The sequence below is a fragment of the Physeter macrocephalus genome, chromosome 11 (assembly GCF_002837175.3).
Source record: "Physeter macrocephalus isolate SW-GA chromosome 11, ASM283717v5, whole genome shotgun sequence".
In the NCBI taxonomy this organism is placed as follows: domain Eukaryota; kingdom Metazoa; phylum Chordata; class Mammalia; order Artiodactyla; family Physeteridae; genus Physeter; species Physeter macrocephalus.
The window spans coordinates 6,959,459-6,966,379 of NC_041224.1; the positions used below are offsets into that span (position 1 = coordinate 6,959,459).

Here is a 6,921-nt window from a genome sequence, read left to right on the forward strand (position 1 = left end):
GCCGTGAGAAAAGTGTGCTTATGGCTCTCTCTCCTAACAGTTGATTAATTCTTACAAATTAAAAAAATTAATTACTTTGTATACATAGTATACCTAACACAAATCTTACGAGTAGCTTTCCGAGAAATAACGAGGCAAAACAACAGATGTCCCTGACATGCCTCCCCGTCCTTCATGTCTGGTTAAGGCCTGCTCCTCCAGGAAGTCACCTTGACCTTGAAATCTGGCTTCCTTGTCCCTCCAGTGCGCTCCTTGCTGCCCTCGTAGAATTTATACATCAAGTGGAGGATGATTACTTGGTAGAACCCAGAAGCACCACGCCTCCTGCTTTGCATAACCGTACGTGACCCCTCCCACACGGCCTGTGGGCGTGGGCGTGTGACTGGCTTTGGCTGTCGGGACAGGAGTCAGAGTGACACAGGCAAATAATTGATAGGACCTCTATCCTGGAGCTTGTTTCCTTGGAACACTCCTTGGAAGGCAGTCACCACACCCTCAAGTAGCCCAGGCTAGTCTCCTAAATGACGCGAGACCCTGGGGGATGACGGGCCGTCTTGGACCTTCCAGCCCCGCACTCCAGCCCACCCCCAGGCTCCCAGCTGAATGCAGCTGCTCCAGAATGTGGAGCCGAAGAACTGCCCAGCTGAGCCCCGTCCACCCAGAGACTTGTGAGAAACAAAAAGCATCTTTTTTTTTTTTTTAAAAAGCCCCTGAGGGTCTTCCGTGGTGGCGCAGTGGTTGAGAGTCCGCCTGCCGATGCAGGGGACGCGGGTTCGTGCCCCGGTCCGGGAGGATCCCGCGTGCCGCGGAGCGGCTGGGCCCGTGAGCCGTGGCCGCTGGGCCTGCGCGTCCGGAGCCTGTGCTCCGCAGCGGGAGAGGCCGCAGCAGTGAGAGGCCCGAGTACCACAAAAAAAAAAAAAAAAAAAAAATGCCCCTGAGCTTTAGGATAATATTTGACATAGCAATAGATAACCCAAACACCCTGTGTTGTCATTACCTGTTACTTCTCTCTTTGCAGATAAACTGTAAGTTCTAGGAAGATAAGTTCAGGCCTGCCTTGTTTTAAGTAGAGGCTCATTATATACTATTGAAAGGACTGTTCCCTAGCCTCAGGTTAGTTCAGACCCAGCAGCATTGCCAACTCAAGCTCAGCTGCATCAAACGGTGTGATTAAGCATTTTGTTTCTACTTGCACCAAAGTCATTAAAGAGTACAATCTATGACTTTCTGTGTCTCGTGCTGAAACTAAGTTATGACATCAAGTGAAAAAGCAGGATTACTTTAGGACACTGCTACTTTGTTGGGCTTTCTTGCTGTTCTTTGGAAGCAAGTTTAGACTGACAACTCTTCTTAGAACTTTGCTTGGAAAACACCTCCACTTCCAAACATCCAGAAGATCTGGGGGGAAGGAGAATGGAAGGTGGTGAAAGGAGAAAAAAATAGTTTGGACTGAATCCAGGCTAAACTTTTTAATCAAGTCAGCCTCTGACTCAGCACCTGGTGTGAGGCAGTCACCGCTGCTTCTGAGCTCCTGGGAGGTTTTTATCTTGACCATCTGGCAATTAATCACGGCGCACCCTGTGATCTCTTCCTTTGTCTTCTCTGCATTGGGTCCTGCCATTTCATTTTTCACAGGTTTGTGCCGGCCTCTTCACTGACTTCCCACAGAGTCCAGCACATTGTAAGCACTCAATAAATAGGTCCCAGGGGATGGTTTTGCTCCAAGCAACCCTACCAAACGCTGGACGGGAAGGACTTTGAACAGCCCAAGGTAAGATGGCGAAGATCCACCAGGGCTGGAGTGCACTGGTGTTCAGAGGGGGTGAGTGTCAGCCTCTGGCACTGGGAGAATCGTACCTGATTTGTATCTTGGTCTTTGGAGACATCCGACTCCAAACCCGAGGCTTTCTCAGCCTTAGGCTGAGGGACGGATGATTCATTGTCTCTCTCTGCCTCTGTGCCTCTTTCTGTCTCTTTCTCTCTTATCTGTGAATCTATGAATCATTTGCTATGCCTTCACCGAGGTTACAAAAAGATGAGGATGTCAGTCAAACAGAGTGTGTCCTGCCGGCTAGAGATAGCAACCTGGGTAATAGGGTCTCGGGGCAGCAGGAGTCTCTTTCCAAGGACGTCTTCAGAGAAGAGAGAACTCCTCTGCTGGCTGGTCTGTCTGCATCCAGTTATTGATTCCTCACTACCTGATGACACCACGTGTCTCAGGAATAGACCTGGGCCCACATTATTCCGAGAGGCGGCAGCAAAAGCAACACCTCTCCCCCAATATACAGTCTTTCTTTAAAAATGACCAAGACAGGGCTTCCCTGGTGGCGCAGTGGTTGAGAGTCCGCCTGCCGATGCAGGGGACACGGGTTCGTGCCCCGGTCCGGGAGGATCCCACGTGCCGCGGAGCGGCTGGGGCTACTCTGGCCTTAACCCAAAGCCCTTCTCACGCTATGGAACCTCTCAGAAGCTGGGGAGGCCTCAGAGCCTTGTGTCCCCTCCCTGTCGGCCTGATGCTCTGAGCCCGTCTCTCCCAGGCCGGATTCCAAGTTTTCTAAGATGGACCGCGAGATTCTGCCCCCTAGTGGTCACATGCTATATAACGCCCTCCCCCGAGTACAGGTGGGAGCTGTGACTAGGATGGCTGGCCTCTTCCTGGGTAAGGTTACATCCTACTGGCAAAGCGATGGGACGATTTGGTCGCCTTCTGTATATCACATATTATGTGCCCTGCGTAGCTGACTGAAGGGAGATTTGAAGCGAGAGCCATCCTGCTGGCTCTCTGAGCATCCCTGTTGGGGGTGGTCAGAGGCTAGGACCCAAGGGGGGCCTCTAGAAGCTGAAGGTGACCCTCACTGACAGTCAACAAGAAAACGGGACCTCATTCCTTAAAAAACCTTATGATCCAGCAACCCCACTCCTGGGCATATATCTGGAGAAAACTATTATTCAAAAAGACACATGCACCAATGTTCATATGCCCGATGATCACAGCAGCACTATTGACAACAGCCCAGACCTGGAAACAACCTAAATGTTCATCAACAGAGGAATGGTTAAAGAAGATGTGGTACGTATATATTATACAGTGGAATATTACTCGGCCGTAAAAAAGAACAAAACAATGCCATTTGCAGCAACATGAATAGACCTAGAGATTATCTTACTAAGTAAGCCAGACAGAGAAAGACCAATATCATATGATATCACTTATAGGTGGAACCTAAAAAAATGATACAAATGAATTTATTTACAAAACAGAAACAGACTCAGACATAGAAAACAAACTTATGGTTACCAAGGGGGCAAGCGTGTTAACGTACACACACTACTGTATACAAAATAGATAACCAGCAAGGATCTACTGTATAGCACAGGGAACTCTGCTCAAGATCTTGTAATAAGCTACAAAGGGAAAAGAATCTGAAAAGGAATATATGTGTATAACTGAAGCACTTCGCTGTACATTTGAAACTAACACACATTGTAAAGCAACTATAGTTCAATAAAAACAAACTAACAAATAAATAAATAGAAAGAAAACGGGACCTCGTCCTACCCCTGCAAGGAACTGGATTCTGCTGGCAACCAGTGACCCCGGAGGGGGCCCTGATACACGGATGAGATCGGGGCTCCTGTGGACACCTTGATTTCAGCCTGGGGACGCCGTGAGCAGAGGCCCCAGCTTTGCCGGGTCCGGACTCCTGACCCACAGACCCTGTGAGATGAAAACTGTGTGTTGTTCTAACCTAACCCAGCACAGAGGGTGAGCCTAACCCTCTCCCCGCACGGCAGCCCAAAGCCTGCTTGGCCACACAGCGGCCCTCGACCAGTGACGGGTAAATGAGCAGTGTTTTGGCCCCGGGATACCTGCTTTTGAACGGGAAATGCCTTCAGTCTCCTCCATTCTGCACCCTCACCCCCTTTGCCAGACCCCAAATGTTCAGTGGGCACCAGGCTACGCCAGGAGTGCTCACAGCGCGAGGCCCCTGGAGCCTCGCAGCCATCCTGCCCTTGGGGCCTGGGGGACACTGCGCCCCCAGAGACACTCCCTTCCTGCACTCTTAACACCCAGACAGAAGGGAACACAGAGACTGGAGCCCAGGTTTTCCCAACTCTGAATTCCATGCTGCTTCCGCTCTGCACACTGTGGAAGTGCAGACGATTTCTGAAGGCTTGAGGAGGGATGTTGGAAAGGGGTGGTTTTCCAAAATTACAAACTAGACCACGGTGCTAGGACCCTGGGCGGAGGGGCCTTGCCGGAGGAAGAGCTGGGGAAGGGGAGAGGGCCCGAAGCATGGTTTCTGCCTCTCTGTGGTCCTTATCTGTCCTCAGTCCTCCCCAGAACATCACACACCGTCCAGGAAATTTGCTTTCGCTTTGGGAGTGGCTCTGAGACGCCCTGAGAATCCTCTGGCCTCTGCTTCCCTTCCTGTGATGCCATCTTTCAGTGTGACGCCCGGAACAGTCCTGCCTCAGCAGGTGGCAGTGATCTCCCTGTTCCTGGAAGGCAACAAGCCCAGAAAGGAGAATCGAGGGTGGGGGAGAAAGCGGGGTACTTCCTAGTAATCTCTTCCTTCACCACTGATCCCTTCAAAAAGCAAGTAAAGAGGAGAAAAGGGAACAACATGGGTGGAGCGGGGTAGAAAAAAAGGATTTCTGCCCTAAGCGCCGATAGGGACAGATTTTAGGGGGGTGAAAAAGGAACTTACCAATAAGTGACAAGTTCCAGATACCAGTCAGCATTATGTCTTCATTATCCACCAGTCACTGCCCGTGTGGGCAAACCGTGTTCTTTTTATTTATTTATTTATTTTTTCAAGTGATAAGAAGAAATAACATGCAAACGGTCATACTTCAGAATCTGTGGATTCTTCCTGAAAAATGCCGAAAACAAGTTAATGAAGCTTTAATTCCCGGAGAGATTAGCCTCTGGTGCTGGCTCGGCCACTATCTCCCCTTAACACAGCTTGTCTCTGCTGATAACGTGAGCTAATCCCTTGCGGGGTGAGGGGTACATTTGTGCTTTTCTCATTGCCTTTTTTTCAGGTGTTTGTTTTGTCTTCCCCAAAGCTGGAACAGGAAATTATCTTTTGTTTCCAGCAGTCTTTCTGTCTGTCGTTGCCATAGAGATATTCCTGGATATCATAACATGGTCCACGGGACGCCCCAGGGCCAGCCTGTGTCCTTGCTTCTTTCCGATGCCCAAAGGGTCCTGAATTATGAAGATGCCTGCTCTCTCCTGCTCTGCTCGTACATGGCTTTTCCCTCCAACATTTTATTGTGAAAACGTTCAAGCATACAGCAATGTAGTGAGAATTTTTAACAGACACCGACCACCTAGATTCTACAATTAACGTTTTCCCGTACTTGCTGCATGCCCACCTGTCCAACTCCGTTATCCACCCAGCAAGCTTCCTTGTTTTGAACAAGGCAGTGCCAAGTAAATTACAGTCAGCAGTACACCGCCCCCTAAATATTTCAGCATGCATGTTATGAATGAGGGTTCAACGTCTGTTTGTAGTTTTTCCTTTGGATATAACATTTGCATAGGATGAAATGTGCACATCTTCCATGTACACCGGCTGTGTTTGGGGGATGGCCATACACTCTTGTAACCTAAGCCCCGAGCAAGATAGAGAGCTTTACCTCTCCCGCCATGGGGACATCGCTCTGTGCCCCTTTCCAGTCAATTCCTGTTCCTACTCTGCCTCCAGAAGAGCTTCTTTTCTGATTTTCCACCATCGATGAGTGTTTTCTCTTCTAGAAATCTATGTAAGTGAGACAATACTTTCACGTAAAGCTTCTCAGCACAATGACTGTAAGCTCCATCTCTGTTTTTCCTTTTTCTTCTTATCACTGAGTTGTATTCTCTTCCATGAATAGGCTTCAGCTTGTTTATCCATTCTTCTGGTGTTTCCAGGTTGGGGCTACTATTTACATGTATTGAAGAAAAGACCAAGTTGAAATCACAAAAAATTAAACCAACAACAATAAAAATTAAACGAAAAATACCCGACACACACACACATTCATGAAGTCTTACCTTTGGGCTAGAATTTCATTACTTTTTCTTACGTATAGTTCCTAACAGTATATATTTGTTAACACAATTTGTACACTAGAGAGTCTATTTGGATAAACAGACTAGGATTACAGGCCATGAGCACGTTATTTAGTTATACAAAAATGGGTACAAAATGGTAGAAACCAATTTGTTTTTCCCAAGCCAGGCTGGCATTTTAAAAACTACAGCTCAGGACAATGGGAAATAATCATCACTTTCTAATTATTGAAGTCCAAATGGACTATAAAGATACAGAGTACTATTCTCTAGTCTGGAAACATGATTCTAGGGTACGGCTTTATAGCTCTTGGTCCTTCTATGTGTTGAACAACGTTTTTCCAAGTAAGAGGTGCTGTGGTGTTTTAGAAAGAGTGTCACGTGGGAGGAGTCTAGGCTGAACCCCAGCTCTGTGGTCTGGGGACACCGCTTACCGTCTCTGGGCCTCAGGCATCCTCTTAAAATGAAGAGATCGGAAGGGATGATCTTGAGGGTTCTTTCCAGATATATATACATGCTGATTTTATGGTATTTTTAGGTGCTTTTTGTCAAGGTCTGTTGCTTTTAAGGAACCAAAAACCTACAAAAAATTATACATTGAAATATAACTCAGCCATAAAAAGAAATGAAAGTGAGTTATTTGGTGCATAGACCTAGAGTCTGTCCTACAGAGTGAAGTAAGTCAGAAAGAGAAAAACAAATACCGTATGCTAACACATATATATATATTGAATCTCGAAACAATTGTTTTCTGAAGAACCTAGGGGCAGGACAGGAATAAAGACACAGACGTAGAGAATGGACTTGAGGACATGGGGAGGGGGAAGGGTAAGCTGGGACGAAGTGAGAGAGTGGCG

General features: G+C 47.6%; 1 long non-coding RNA gene across 2 annotated transcripts in view; it reads right to left on the reverse strand.

The window, feature by feature from the left end:
* Positions 1-2,429: 2,429 nt before the first annotated feature.
* The window catches only part of LOC114487100 (uncharacterized), an 8,249-nt gene continuing 3,757 nt past the window's right edge, over positions 2,430-6,921 (reverse strand). Inside the window, exons 2-3 of one of the 2 annotated variants that reach the window (XR_003681803.2) lie at positions 4,713-6,644; positions 2,430-4,503 (exon numbers count right to left, since the gene is read on the reverse strand). This is a non-coding gene — a long non-coding RNA (uncharacterized lncRNA). Of the gene's footprint in view, positions 6,645-6,921 lie in introns of both variants that reach the window. The other variant, XR_003681802.2, reaches the window with a different exon arrangement.